Below are 15,261 nucleotides of genomic sequence, written 5' to 3' on the forward strand. Positions count from 1 at the left end.
AAGGGGTATAATCCTTGTCTTCAGAAATCTGAAGGGTTACCATATGGAAAAGGTATCAGACCTGATTTTCTTGTCCCCTCCCCATCAGCGCAGGACTAAGAACACATGGGTGGAAATTACAGAGAAGTCAATTTCAACTCAATATCCAAAAGTGGAGTGGCCTGCTTTGGGAGCTAGCGAGTTCTCCATTTGAAGAGCCTCCTAACAGAAGTACAATGACACTTGCTGGGAATGTTATGTAAAGTATTCATGTTTCATGTAGATGTGGGCCCAGATGACCATAGAAGTTACTTCTAACCCCTATATTCTGTGATTTGATAGATTATAGCAAACTGAATACAAAGTGCTCCATCATCACAAGATTAAGTCCTTCCATTACCATGGAAGGCAGAGAGAGGCCATTATGCAATGTCTTCCAAGCTGTTTTGCATTCTTTCCAAAGATGTGGTAAGAACCATGATTCCAGAGGAATGATGATCAGTATGCTAAACCCACCTCCTGACAGAGAGGTGAGGGACTCAGGGTGCAGAATGAGACATACACCTTTTGAACATGACCAATGGGAGAATCTGTTTTGGCTACATATATTTGTTACGACTGTTTTTTTTTCCCTTTCTTTCTTGTTTTTTCAATAAAGGGAAGAAGAGGTGGGAAGCAGAAAAAATATAAATATATGTTCATTAAGAAATAAAATTTAAAAATTAAAAAACATATATGGTAGGATGCTCCTAAAGGAGGAATATATAAGCTCTTCACCTCAGTAGTTAGAAAGAAAATTCATTTCACATGTAAGAAAGAAGGGAAGTCAGATCAGCTGACAGAGATAATGACCTGAAATTTCTATTTGGTTCAGTGCATATTCATGTTATAGGCACATGCTGCATCCATGAGTTTTACCAAGTTACTCTGAATTATCAGTAATATGCAGCCCACTTGCCTCCATGGCCTCATGGACTTATTCTCCAAACCTGTTGTTTTAGCTATATTTTGTATATTTATATATAATTTTACATATTTATTTATCAATTTATTTATAAATTTTATTTATCAATTTATACAATTTATAAATTTATTTATAATTATATTATTTGTTTATATTTATCAATTATAAGTTTATATAACAGATAATTTTATATATTTATACATAATTTTTGACTGGAGAATTTCCTTTTTTTTTTTGGAGGCAACAGGTTTAGAGAATATTGAAGGAAGCTGGCAAAGGACAGTATTTTGGTTAAGAAATGAAGTGAAAGAATAATAATTCAGGGATACAATCTCTCTCTCCACAAAGAGGGCTCTCTTATGGTGAGAATGAGAGAGTAAGAGAGAGAACGTGGGTCCTCAATCAGACATTGGCAGTTCCAGGACCATGTGGGCAATGACCCCATAAATGTGTGGGACTGGGAAAAAATGCTTTCTCTCGTCCTCTTTTCTTCCCACAATTTTCAAGTGTCTTTCCTCTGCTGAATACAATACCCTCCCCAACTCCATCCTCTTCATTTCTGCTGAAATCCAGAGACAAAAAAAAAAGGCACCAATGTATCAACTCCATAATAGTTACTAGCCAAGAAAAGCTTTGGCTGTACAAGGAAAACTCAACTTGAAAATGGCACGAGGTGTATTTTTACATAGACATAGCAGTGAGATGGAAAGAAGACCAGATTTGGAACTAAAAAACAAATGAACAACAACACTAGTTCAAGTTCCAGCCCCACTATGTACTCAGCAGGGGGAGCCCAGTGGCTCAGTGGATAGAGTGCTGGGCCTGGAGTCAGAAAGGCTCTTCCTCCTGAGTTCAAATCTGGCCTCAGATATTTAGTAGCTGTGTGACCCCAGGCAAGTCACTTAACCCTGCTTGCCTCAGTTTTCTCATTTGTAAAATGAGGGAAAAGGCAAACCACTCCAGTATCTCTGCCAAGAAAACCCCAAAAAGGGGTCACAAAGAGTCAGACAAATGACTGAAAAACAACTAAACAACTTTTACTGAGTGACCTTGGACAAGTCACTTAATATGTCTCAGTTTGTTTATTTGTGAAATGGGGATAATCATACTTTTCCTACGTACTTGCCAAGGCTGTCCTGATATTAAAATGAAATAATCCATGTAAAGTCTTTTGCAGATATAAAGCATTAGGAAATTTCAAGCTCTTCACATTATTATTTTGCCTACTTGAGTCTTGCTTCAATGTCACTCCAGGGAAAGCATGAACAAAAGCAGACAGCTCCACTGTGCTGGTTGCCCAGAGAATGTGTTAATGAGCAACTCTCTGAGCTGGGTCAATGTCATGGCCTTAAAAGTGTGCCAAACCATAATGGATAGGCGTGTGGCTGAAACTCACAAACGAGTTAGTTCTGCTAGGAAGGGAAACCACTCCAAAAAACTAGGAGACAGAATGATGCTACCACTTAATTTAGCTCTCAGATACAGTGTATCCTAAGTTGAAGAGTGAGGATACACAGGATAAGCCTGCGGGTCAATACTAATTGTCTGTCCAGCAGTGCAGGGTCCATTCTGCTCCACCTGGGGTACAGTTTCCCCCTGGGATAGGGGGAGCAGAAGGACCTCCTCAGAGGAGTGCTCTGCCATAAACAACCTGTTTTAAAGACTATGCAGTCTTTGTTTCAGCTTGGAATTAACAGGTTTCTTTAGTGACCAGAATCTCTAACAGGCATGCATCAGCCCATTTTGTTTACTGAGAACGGAAAGGTGACTTTTCAGAAACAAGAAAGTTCTAGCAAACTGCAGACCATCTCTCCATAACAAATGTTTTCCCTAAGAGCTCACGTGGTATATTAGTTTGTAACTTTGTATTTTAATGTCGATATATAAAACATTTTTAAGCACTTACTATATTCCAGGTGCTACGTACAGATTGCACATTAGGGATGCCTAATAGTGTTTTACTCCATTCTCGACTATGAACTCCTTAAGGGGAGGAAATTTGCCTTCTCTAACTGCATACTGTTCAAGACTAAGCACAATGCCATGCATGAAATTCAAGAAACATTTGTTGTATTATAATAGATGTTTGATTTTATTTACCTTCATGGAGCCTTACTAGGTGACTCCCTCCCCTCCCCATGCAAAAATGCCTTTTAACAAATAATGAAAAGACAGGAGAGAAATTGGGAGGAAGAGAAAATAGAAATCATGGCAAGAATCAGGCAAAGGTGGTCACATCCCACATGATGCCTTTTTTGCTACTATGATAATAATTGCCCCAGTTCAGAGTGGGTCAGAAAGGGCCTTTTATTGCCTTTTTTAAATGACAGAGTACAATGATATAAATACTTGTTTTCTAGTGAAGTATATGAGAAAAAAATAACCAGAACAAAAGCTGCAGAATGAGAGAATTTAGTCGTCCTGGTTAATCTTCTGTGAGGTTACCACATGGTTTACGAGGTTTGAAAGAAATACACCGTCTTTCCAGTTAACTTGGTGCTAAAAATAGTGAATAAACAAATGACTGACATTTTCTTTAGTTTTGCTTTTGATCATGGAAGAGAGAATTAAGACAAAGATAAATAGCTTTGGGCAGATGAATGAATCCAACCAGAAGAGTCTCTGCCTAAGATATCATGCTAATATCATAAGTAACTCTGAAACAATTCAAAACCTATACTTCACAGCATAAGTTCATTAGCCCCAATCCCAGAGACAAACTTTTTTGCATTTTTCTTTTTTTTTTTTCCATTTGCATTTCTCCTGATCAGCATTCAAGAGGGAGCTCAGAGTTGGGCTGAAAGTCCTGATTTTCAGTGTCTATGTCATTTTCGATCAACTGTGACATGTAGCTTCCTGTGTCATCTCCCAGTTATTCTGAAACAAAAACATTTATGAAAAACACAGATCACTACCGACCACATATTAAGAGACAGTAACTCCAATACACAAAAACTGAAAAGGAAAAGAGAGATCTGACATACCGCAGTAAGAAGCAACTTAGTTTCAAAAGAAGGGCTCTTTGCAAGGCCTAAGAATCAAATTAGCATCTATAAGGGACAAAAATGGAGAATGGTACGACCACAGGTTTGGGCCTCAGTTTTTTTATCTGTAAAACAACAGGACAATAGAAATGACCCTTTAAGGTCCCCTCCACCTCTAAAACTATAGGATTCTGTGAAAGCTAGGGAGAGAAAACAAAAGCAGAAATTGTAATTTAAGCGTCCAAAAAGTATGCCATTTGTCTTTGGGATCACCCTAATGGTTTAGAATGAAAAATCTAGAAGGATTTTGTTATTCTCTTGTTCAGTCAGGTTTCCATACTCCCATTAATATTTTCACCTCTCTGCTTCTTAGAATAGGATTTTAGATAAGAGCTGAAAACAACCACTTGTAAGTGCAAAGAAAGTGTTGACCTAACCTGACATGGTAACACCACATGCCTCAAAGGTAGAAATGTAATAAAAGAGAAGTTTTAGTGTAGAGTTACCCCAAATAAGGCTCCTGGGGAAAAGGGGATCTCAAACCTTCATTTCAGTTCAATTCAACATACATTTATGTTCTTTCTGCATACAAAATACTGTGCTAGGTGAGAAGTATACAAAAGTGACTAAGACATTGGTCCCTGCTCTCAAAGTGGTTATAGTCTAAAGGAGTATAAGATATAGCTAGAAATTAGAATGACACAGGAGACATACAGATTACCATTTAAGTAGATTCTATGCAAAGAAAAATAAAGCAAGCCAGAATGCTATGTAATTCCAATGACCAAGTTGGGCCTGGAAGAGCTGAGAAAATGTACCTCTCTCTCTTCACTGGAGAAGTGGCGGTACTATAGGTATGAAATACTACATATACTGTTAAATATGATTAATGTGTTGGTTTTGCTGAAATGCTTTTTTATTTTTAAAAATCTGGAAGGGACAGCACATGGGGTATGGGGCAATGGGACATATTCAGAAATTAATGTAATATAAAAATAAGAGGGACTGATGTTAAAATTTAGTGGTTTTATGAAATGACCTTCCAACACTGAGATTTCACATAAAATAAGAGCATTGCAGACAGTACATTCTCCCTCTAGTTGGCAGAGGGGAAGATGGCAGAAACTACATTAGTCTTTCTCAGATGAGCTCCCAAACATATAAAAGTGCTGAAGAACAATATCAGGACTTGAGATAAGTATAAGAATATTATGAATTCTATTAAGAATTGTTTTGCCTCTAGTTTTGGTTCAAATTGTGTGCCATTCTCAGGAAGATTCTTCTTAATCACCCCAACCCAACAGAATTTTTACGAAGACAAAGACGGAACGGATAAATTGAGAAATACAGGTGCAAAGTCACATGGTCTTCTCTTTTGAAAACTGTCACCATAAACTATGAAAGGTCACATCTGATGTTCAGATGTATATCACTACAGAAGCCATTTAGACAGGACAGGAAGGGAGGTGACATTCAGGGCTCCAAATGTAGTGAAGATGCCAGAAAGTTGACCTTCATTCTGTACACTTAACCCTACAAAATCCCATCACAATCAAACATGATTTCAACTTCATGCCTCCATTAACATTGAGAGGTGGTCATTTCCATTTGGATGCTGTGCTATCTTCTCCATACCTTGTTTAACAATTCACCTATGCCTAAAAAGTCATATCTTTAGGTAAACACACAAAACTCACACTGCAACAAATCCACTCCTTTCTTGCTATGAGAAAGGGTTCCCTATACTTTTAAGATCAGATAGCTCTTAGCTATTGACAGGGAGTTCTAAGTGACACAAATATAAACATATCACTATCACCATAGGCTGGCTCTTCCTAAAGCAAAATGTTTAGAAATGTTTCTGTAGCCTCTGCCATGTACAAAGAGTTCTAGACAGCCATAGGAATGAACAACCCACTCATTGTTATTTGAGCTTCAATTCCCATTCTGTCAGAAGAGTATAAGTTTAGTAGTTTGATAACATTAGAACACAAATAATTTCTCTAGATTATAGGCCAACAAGAGACTGGGACAGCAAACACCAGTGAAGGCCATAGTTCATCCAAATATATAATTTTAAGTGAGATAATGGTGCTTCACTAGATACATGGCAGAGATTTTTTGATTGTGATTGATGACAGGGCTATATGTATAAATTTGATATGAATGAGCCCCTCCCCCACAAAAAAAAATTATGAGACTTCATATTAGAGTTTGTATCCTCTCCATAAAAAAATTTTCAGTAATTCAGAGTGGAGAAACTCTACTCAAAAGGGACAAGAGCCCTAAGTACATTGGAGCCAATGAGGTCTTGCTTAGTAAAACATCATTCTGTGCCATAGAAGGACAGTCAGAAAATTATTCTCTTGACTCTATACTCAAAATGGTGTCACAGACAATTCTCATGCTTTGGGTTATTTTAGGTTGTTTGTTTCACTTCCTTTGTCCTTTTGCATCCTGTCTTCAGGATGTTTTCATGTGAGTACAGCCAGGGAAAAGAAAAGAGCTAATGTTCTGACTCAGGTGTTTGCTTTCTTTGGGTTTTTTAGGTTGGCAGAGGCAGCAGAAATTAGGTTTGTAGGAACTATGGAGCTTCAGGGCCAGCAATGAGCCTAGAAGGATCACTGAGTCTGATTTTCTCATTTTATAGCTAAATAAACTAAGGCCCAGTCAGGGGACATGACTTACTCAAAGTCACAGAGTTGGTGAATAATGGACTTAAATCTATAGAACTCATTGCTCCTGATTCATCATGCGGTACTCTCTCCATTATTCCATGCCCTCTCTAGTGTCATATACGAGTGCTTAATTACCCAAGTGTTAACAAGACCCCTTATAATGGACTTTTACCCATGAGTCCAGCCCATAGACTTCAAGGAGAGTGAAGTATGATCCAAAAATAAGACATTTTAATTATTCATAGTCATAAGTAATTCACAATATACCTATCCCTAAATTTTAAGTACCTAGAGGGTAGGGACCTTATATCACTGTTTCCTCCATAACTCAACAAATATGTTTATTTGATTTGCAAAGGTTTGCCGAATGCCATATCAATAGCCTACCAAAGGGATGATTTTTTTTCATATATTTTGATAACTGTTTCAATATAATTGATTTTCTTTCTAATCCTATGTATTTCATGCATTAAAAACATTAATCTGAGAAGGGGTCCATAAGCTTTATCAGATCACCTAAGAGGTCCATGACATAAAAAACAGTTAAGAATGCCTAGCCCAATACATCTTCCTACCTCTATTTCTCCCCTCCATAAACCCATAGTACTAACAGACTCATGTTTCTCATATATGGCTCTGATTATGTTATTCCTGAGATCAAAATTTTTTTCTGGCTCCCCAGGGTCTACCAAATGAAGTTCAGACTTCCCTGTATGGCATTCAAAATCTTCAAAATCTCATTTTCCCCTACCTTTCTTACACTATAGATTTCCACGTAATCTATATACCAACCAAAGCAGACTACTCTTTGTGTCCCCCAAACTTGCCCTGTGTTTTCTAGCCTTTGTATCTTTGCTCCTATTTTCTGTGACTAGAATACCACCCCAATTCCCCTCACCACCCATATATTTATTTACATATATACATACATATATTTATTTACCTTTCCTGTTTAATTCTTACTAAACCTTGAAAACTCAACTTAAAGACCATCAGCATCATGAAGCTTTCCCTGGTTATCTCTTATCCAGCTCACTAAGGGCTCCCCCCTCAAAACTCAAAGAGAACTTTGTTTTACGCTTAATTATAATTCACAGTACTATGTGACAAATGTATGTTCATACCTTCCAGATTATAAACTCCATGAGAACATGGATCCTATGTAGAGTTTGTAGTGCTCCTAGTACCATACCCAGTGTGTGTAGAGCACATACTAGGATTGTTTCATTCTTTATATTTGTAGCCACATTGCTGGCACATATTAGGTGCTTAATAAATTGATTAATATATGTCTTTTGCACGGAATTTAACTTGCTATTATACACACACACACACACACACACACATATTCAAGAATTGGTTATTCTTAAGAGTTCACAAAATCTTACTCATTTCACAAATAAAACGGCCTATCTTCCAGGACCCCAGCTGCAAGGGAGAGAATGTGCTTTAATCTCTGGTCAAAAGCCATTAAGAAATTTCAAGAAACCCCTGGGATTCACTGTCAAGAAATGTTGGCTTGAGTCATCATTTTAATATATTCCTACAAAGGCTGATTGCTGGAATGAAACTCTGTGGGACATTAAACAGGGGACGGCTGAGTTTCCACCCTTCGGGTTTTCTACTGTAGTCACTCTGCTCAGTGCTGGTACAAAGTGAAGAGAAGGAAACTGAAAAGGGAAAATGATTTTCCTCAATCTGATTCTTAGTAACTATGGCTAACTGTAAGGAGGGTTCAAATGTTTGGATGCAGACTATGTGTGCATCTGCTGTTGTGTTTCCAGCTGCAGGAGCCAGCAAAAGTTGGATGAATCAGAACCCTACATACAGTACAAAGGAAATGCTAAAAATGTCACTGACAGGATTCAATTTACTTACTGGAAACACACATACCTACAAACGTACCTACCTACATACATATATAATATATATAATATACATGTTATGTATTTAAAAATAGTGTCCTTTATAAAAACTAACCTCAAACAGGAAGTAGGCTGCAAATATGAAAAAAACCCACACCATGACACACTGAAAGTGTCAGAACTAGAATGACACAAAATTACTGTAGAGGAATACTCAGTTTTTGAGCACAATTGTTGAGTTGGGGCTAGAGGGGATGCTTACCAGGGATGTAGAAGAATGATCTAATAAGCCACTTTAAAGTACAGCATGCACCAGACTAGGTGGAAAATTTATTTGAGAGACTCTTATTCAGATTTCTGGGAGGAACTTCTAAGCAGTTATGGGTTGATAACCTTCACAGAAGGTAACTAAAATGGAAATTGCCCTCTGAAAGGACTCCCATTGTTTTCCACCCACTCCACTCCCTCAGTCCACATTTTCTGCCCCAATTCTATGCCTTTTGCCACAGCTCAGAGGACTTCGTATTTCCGTCACTTCGACAGGCAGTGGTAGCAGGGAAGGAGGGAAGGCACCTCTCCTCCACCGGCTATAAATCGAGCAAAATGACTACGTAGTATTTTACCCACAAAACAAGCCCCAACTGGTCAGACTGGCTTTCTTTCGTTTGACGGGCACTGAAAAGAGGCTAGGAGATGGAGCACAGCAGGAATTGGTACCTACAGATAATTTCAGTCAGCCATCTGTCTGCTTTAAAATGTACTTCAACTGGATCAAAGATAAAAAAGTACACACACACACACACACACACACACACACACACCCTACACATAAGAATTGCAAAGGAGAACAGTGAAACTAAAGTACATTTCCTCTTTCACAGAAGCCAAACAATTTAAGAGACTTTTTTTCTCATATTAAAATAAAAGGGAAAAAAAGACTTCCATATATTCCTTGGTAAAAGCCATCCAGTAAAATATAATTTGAAAGTTATCTCTGTCAAAATGAAAAAAGAAACCTTTTGGGGGAAAAACTGTACCCCAGAATTTTAAGACAGAACCCAAACCTACAGATCAGAGTTCTGAGTAGATTCTGAGCCCATATTTCAGCATGCTTGGACTTCAAAAGACACTTGCTGCTGTTGAAAAGGTTAATAATTTTCCTACCGAAACTGAATGTGGGTTGTGAAAGAACATTTTAATGAAGAAAATTTCCCCGTGGCTGCTATTTTATTATCACCAAAGCCACCAAGTTTCTGTTTGAGTTATTTGTATTTATTTATGAAAACAAAGATTTGATAAGTTGAACATGAACCTTACCCAAATTGCTGCTCGAAAGAAGTTGATTTAAAAAAAATAATAACTCTATATGCCCCAAGGCACAGGGAATCAGAAGTTAAAACAATGTAGTCTTGGGAGAAGACACTGTGGTCTCCTTCTATCAACATGAAATACTTTACTGATCTTTCTCAAACATAAACATGATGTTCTAGGCATGAGCATATTCAGGAGTTCGAAGGTAGAGTTTTCCTTGCTTTGGGTGAAATGTAACACAGAGAGATACAGATTTTAAACACTGTTCAAGTTCTATCATTTCATTCCACTTCACAGACAAACTAATTTGGACATTACTTCAAAAGATAGAATTAGTAGTTTCAGGAAATGTATGCCTGCATAAGAACTCGATGGCTATATTCAGGTACAAAGGAGTAGATTTAAGTCAATTTCATAGCTGATGCCTTATGACATACTTTCAGAATTTTGTCTAAAGGAAATTCCACAAGTGAAACAGTTAATGTCAGAGCAACGCTTGATGAGGATTTTTTTTCAAACCATTGCTTCCATCAAAACACAAACACTAGAAAAAAACACACACACACACATACATAGAAATCTTCAGTGGTCTCATCATCGAATGAGCTGTTTTTCTACCTATTTTATGCTGCTGACTTTTGTTATCAGTGCAATCGGCAAATTGTGGCCAATTCTGTCATGGCTGAAGCAAACATTTTGTTCCCAAACTACTTTCAACATTTCAGCTACCAACTGCACTTGACTGAGAAGCTGCACAAGCCACAATACAAACAGAACTGGTACATATCAGGCACAAAATTAACCCTTTTTAGTGGATAAAAAGAAGCAGAAGGCTGATAAATATTCTAGTAAATTCCAATTATAAAACAACTGTGATCCAACTTCCCTTGAACTAGAATAATTAATGTTTAACCAACTGATTCGATTTGAAACTGCCTACACAGCATTTGTCAGTTCTGACCCGAGGGGAAACTGGCTTTTCATTATACAATATGCAATTGTTACCTTTCACGTTAAAAAAAAAATCAAAGAGTAATATCATGACTGCTAAGGATTCAATTCACTTACACCAAATTAAGACTCTTAATGCAATCTGTTATCTAGCTACTTGTCACAAAAATAAATAACACCTACAGAGTCTATTTTATATATTAATATCGAAACCAAACAACAGTCCAACGCCACAAAAACTTTGCTCATTAAAAAAGAAACAAGTTAAAACACCAACAAAAGAAATAAACTGATATAATACTTCAAAGTGCAAAAATCACAATGATAAAATGCCTGCTTGTAGAAAACTTCTGTGACTAAATTATCTAATTCATTAATTTAATTGTTACATCAATTTAAGGGCCAGAGGATTAGAAAAGAGGTTGTGTGTGAATTAAACAACCATGTCCCAGCAATTCAGGAATAATTTTCTTAGGAAATAAAGGCAGAAGAGGGCAGGAGGAGATGAAAAAAAAAAGCCAAAAAACCTCTCTATCTGAAATTCTCCTGTTCACATTTAATTCAAAAGCACAACATTTAAGTGTCCAATAGTAACTTTTTCAGTCTCCTCAAATACCAAGATGCCCACACATACACCCCCAGCTCAGACTGAACCAAGAAGAACATGACACATTCTGAAACCATTCACAGACGCTTCTTTTCCTGATAACACTGAAGTACTCGCAATCAATTAGCTTCTCAAAAGCCCAAACAACTCTTTAAAAGGGATAGCAATCTTCAAAAACAGTCTGGAGAAATTTCTGAATATTTCAGACAATACTTTGATCAGTACTTCTTACTACTTAAATTTATTAATGTTGCAAAAGACTGTTTTTAAAAGAAGTACAGATAGATATAAAGAGAGGATTCCTTATTGCTTTAATACATTTAATTGAGCCTCAAAAAAATATGTATTCCTCCTTTCAAAAAAATAACAAACAATGCATTTTATTTAACTTTGTAGCTTTCAGTATTTTCAGGGTTCCATCCATTAAAAAATAGTTAACTCTCTAACACATACACACATATCCTTTGCAGGAATATGCATTCTCTTTATCATTTTAAAAATCTGAAAATGGTAAAGAGAGGTCACAGTAACACTAGTGGTGATATGTTATAATTTTATTTAGTAAGTGGATTTCTAGATCAAAAATGCACGAGTAATTAAATGGCAAAAACCACATGCTGAGATCATAGCAAACCCCACAGTAGGCATTCAGTGATGCAAAGAATGCTTATTATTTAAATGATTAAAAATTTATCATTATAAATATAAAAGTTACTAAGAAGAATTGACATACTTGATGCCGGTTTGAAGGAATCTTAGTGAGCTCAATTTTTACACTGTACTCAATCTAATGTTGTAAACAAACAAATAATTTACATCTTTATTTGAGACAGTATGCTGTGATATCAGGTAGCCCTGCCTGAAATGTGATTTGCTATTGAGTTTACATCTTTGCATCTCAATTCTGTCAAAATCTTTCAGTATTCTGATTTATCAGAACAAGGAGCTTTGTCTCAGGTAAAATAGCAGCAGAGAAGCTACTCTGCATGCCCTCTGAAAGCCTGACTCCTGCGTATAATCATGGCACAGTTCATGAACGGCTCCAGTCATCGACTCTTAGACTTTTATTAATCACTCTCGGGATTAGCACTGCTACCCACAAGCCTCACCTAAACTCTCATCTCACCCTGAAAGGACACTTAGAGAGCCTCTTCTAAAAGTTGCCATTCACTTAAGAAACACCGTAAAAACCTACTGACTCGATTTAGGAAATCATTTTAATTTTAGTCATCTGGAAAGAGTGAAACAACACAGTCTTGAAGCACTTTCTTCAGAGCACTTATCTTTTTTTTTTTTAATCACAATTTACCACAACTGAAAAGGTCAATCTAGCGGGATAAATAGAGTCAACTTCTCTCTTAATGACATCTGTAACCTGGGAATTACGGAGCAGTGCAAGAGGCACAACAGAAAAGTTTTCATTGAAGATATGTTCAAACAAAGCATTAAAACACCCACTCCAACATTCTGCAACTCAATGAACTCAAACCAAGTCCTACTCATTTTAAAATTAATATTTTTCTGCAAAGTTGTTCCATGTGCAACTTAACTTTTTCTTCCTCTTTTTGCCCCTCACAAACACATTTGTTGACACTACAACTTGAAAACATATTTGCTTAGTTAGAAATATTGCCAAGGGTCACAAAGTGGTTGGTACCATTCCCTCTACCCTGATCAATAACCAAAGTGCCAGTGGAAATTAGATAACATACATGAACACTAAATTCAGCAATGATTTTTGCCAATGTAACCTCAGTAATCTAACTTCAGAGCCTCAGAGAGATTCATATGCATAATCAAATAATTCTTCCTCAGAATGCCACGGGTATGACTGCTAGAGAGAAAAGCAAAAGGGGTAGAAAGAACCCCTAATATTGCTCAGAACTAATGCTTTAACAATGGACTCTACACTTTGTTTCTCCATTAAGGGGAGAAAAAAAGGTTTTAAACTAACAAATAGGATATTTAATAAATATGAATACTTATAAAGCATGAAAGACATTAAGAGACACATGTGAGGTATGTAAAACCTAAGGGACTGTTATTAATGTTCAATTGCATCCTTTTTTTCCGGACATCCAACCCTACCGACCACTGGCCCATACAAGCTGGGTATGGTGGCCAGCTGATTAAATAATTGGACATTGTACCCAGGACCACCATTTTCATACAACTTTGACAATTTGCCCCACTAACAAATAATTTGTTCCCAACATGCCATGTTGAGTGCTATAAATTTAGAGTCATATTTGTAAACTTTTCTACACCAGGCAGAGTGAGCTACCTTTCAGAGAATAACACTGAACCTAACATTTCATTGACTTTGGGCTGAAAGCTATTGAATTGGATGTAGGATGGCAATCTCTTCATCAAAGCCAGCTGAAAACAAAACTGAGAGGAACAGCTTGTGGTTTCACCAAAATGTATTTACATAAAATATATTTTAAAAGAGGCTTGATTATGAAGATGTTATTTGTGATGTGTGATGTACCTGACATTTAAAGATGTCAGATGGTTGTCAGTTGTATCTGTTGCTGTTGCTAATGCTTTTTTATTTTTGTTTTTTCAGATGATACCTCTTCCAAACAGGTCATGTCTTCTGGCTCTCTAATTCAGAAATGTGAAAAGTTTAGTAGCTGTGAATTTCAAGTACATTTTCTCCATGTCCTCTGACTTCCTAACTTCAAGCTCCATTTTAAAAGAAAATACACCAATGTGTGAAGAGTGGAATAGGAACCAATGTTTGCAAGCATCCACAAAGCAACCACAAGGAACAGACCGTGTAGAGGGAGTCTTCAATAAGTTTCACGACTACAGAAATGGAAAAGAATTTTGATTTCCATAGCTTAAGGTCAACTACAACATACTCCTTTTAAAAAGGCCATCAATAAAGGCTGATCTGTTTTCCTTGGGTGAAGTCTTAAAATGACTGATCACAAGAAAATGAACAGAGACAAAAGTTTCACTACTATTAAGCCATGTTAAAAGAACAACAATATACCACCAATTAACAGTAAATATATATATACATACATATACACACACACATATGCACACACAAATATAATGTGTGTGTGTGTATATACACATATAATATAAGCACACATATGTATCTCCAGAGACAAAACATATGAAAGAACTGATCTGAGATAGGAGTTTTGTGAGTATAATGAAACCTAGAGATCAGAAAAAAAAAATAATTTCCATTCCTTTCTTTGATTCTCCAATTCTGAGGAGCTCAAAAACTCAGCTGTGTTAAAGAAATGGGACAGGACTATAGAATTCACCAGAAATCACCAACATTGTATGAGTCCAATGTAACTTTGTTCTCCATGTTTCCCTACATATTATCTGATGAGCCTTAATAATGAAAAATAGGAGCTGGGTAGGAACACTGCACTATAAAGTGTTTTATTTAATAGTTAAAACGAATCAGGGTACATATTTGTGTGCATGTGTGTACACACATGTGTATATATACACACAGATGTATTTCCTAATTGTATAGCTTATCTACTGAAATCCTTGTTTTTAATCTGTAGAATTCTAAGTTCCCCTGAGATGGCACTGTAATTCAGAAAAGCATCTGATTTGTGTTTCAAGACTCCATATCACTGAGAAACTATTTTTTATTTTGGAAAACAACAACAAAATATAATTAGTTATGCTTTTTTCCAAACCAAGCTCATCATAAAAAATAAATACAGCAAAATCTAACTTTGCAAAGAGTTCTACCAATCTAGTAGGAAATAAAGGTAAGCTAGAATTAAAGGTGGGGCAGCTTAGGTGGTGCAGTGATGGGCCTTGAGTCAGGAAGACTCATCTTCATGAGTTCAAATCTGGCCTCAGACACTTACTAGTTGTGTGAACCTGGGCAAGTCACTTAACTATGTTTGTCTCAATCCCTCATTTGTAAGATGAG

General features: G+C 36.6%; 1 long non-coding RNA gene across 1 annotated transcript in view; it reads right to left on the reverse strand.

Moving 5' to 3' along the window:
* Window positions 1-3,225: 3,225 nt before the first annotated feature.
* LOC144455823 (uncharacterized) overlaps window positions 3,226-15,261 on the reverse strand; it is an 81,804-nt gene continuing 69,768 nt past the window's right edge. The window contains exon 3 of the long non-coding RNA XR_013484617.1: window positions 3,226-3,820. This is a non-coding gene — a long non-coding RNA (uncharacterized LOC144455823). The remainder of the gene's footprint in view (window positions 3,821-15,261) is intronic.

This window comes from Phascolarctos cinereus, unplaced genomic scaffold (genome assembly GCF_003287225.1).
Source record: "Phascolarctos cinereus isolate Bilbo 61053 unplaced genomic scaffold, phaCin_HiC Scaffold_2;HRSCAF=192, whole genome shotgun sequence".
In the NCBI taxonomy this organism is placed as follows: Eukaryota; Metazoa; Chordata; class Mammalia; order Diprotodontia; family Phascolarctidae; genus Phascolarctos; species Phascolarctos cinereus.